This window comes from Athene cunicularia, unplaced genomic scaffold (genome assembly GCF_003259725.1).
Source record: "Athene cunicularia isolate RWA unplaced genomic scaffold, athCun1 SCF_13, whole genome shotgun sequence".
NCBI classification, from domain to species: domain Eukaryota; kingdom Metazoa; phylum Chordata; class Aves; order Strigiformes; family Strigidae; genus Athene; species Athene cunicularia.
This window is the reverse complement of record NW_020799189.1, coordinates 88,971-90,034: the sequence shown is the minus strand read 5'-3', so window position 1 is coordinate 90,034 and position 1,064 is coordinate 88,971.

Below are 1,064 nucleotides of genomic sequence, written 5' to 3'. Positions count from 1 at the left end.
CCCTGCCCTGGGCAGCCCATTCCAACGCCCAACAGCCCCTTCTGCACAGAAATCCTTCCTCAGAGCCAGCCTGACCCTGCCCTGGGCAGCTTGAGGCCATTCCCTCGGGGCCTGGCGCTGGGGCCTTGGCTCCAGAGACTCATCCCCCCTCTCTGCCCCCTCCTGGCAGGGAGTTGCCGAGGGCCAGGAGGTCTCCCCTCAGCCTCCTCTTCTCCAGACTGAACCCCCCCAGTTCCCCCAGCCGCTCCCCAGCAGACCTGTGCTCCAGACCCTGCCCCAGCTCCGTTGCCCTTCTCCGGCCACGCTCGAGTCACTCAATGGCCTTTTTGGGGTGAGGGGCCCAAAGATGAACCCACTCAGCGAGGGGCGGCCTCACCAGGGCCGAGCCCAGGGCTCAGATCCCTTCCCTGTCCCTGCTGGCCACACCAGTGCTGACACAAGCCAGGATGCCACTGGCTTTCTTGGCCTCTGGGCACACTCTGGCTCATTCTCACCCCCCCAGTCCCTCTCTGACCAGCAGCTCTCCAGCCACTCCTCCCCAGGCCTGTAGCACTGCTGGGGGTTGTTGTGACCCAAGGGCAGTCCCCGGCATTTGCCCTCAGTGAAACTCCCCCAGTTGGCTTCAATAACTCATACAGTCGAGAAGAGACACCACACCAATTTCCTTACCAGCACGCAGCGAGCTGTGCAGCAGGGAAAGCAAAGAGTCACGTTGATCTGTGAGCGGTCCTTGGCAGGTGAGCACAGAGCCCAGGACGTTTTGTCTTTGCTCCTGCCAGCAAGCGCTTTGCTGCCTGCAACCCGCAATACCTGGCAGGCTGGAGGGGCTGTTCTGCGTCTGGGTAAGGCTTCGGCTGCCTAATTCACCTCCTTAAAGCACACACTTTAACACTCAGTTTCTTTAATTGGGACCCCTCTAACTATCTCCTGGCCTGCCAGCCCTTTTCAGCTAGGCACACAGCTGACATACAGTGCTGGTGGAAATCCAGCTGTCATCCTGCTTTGATGGGAAAAGCCTTTTGTAACTCGAACCTCTGACCTTTCAGAAGGACTGCAAGGCAGTA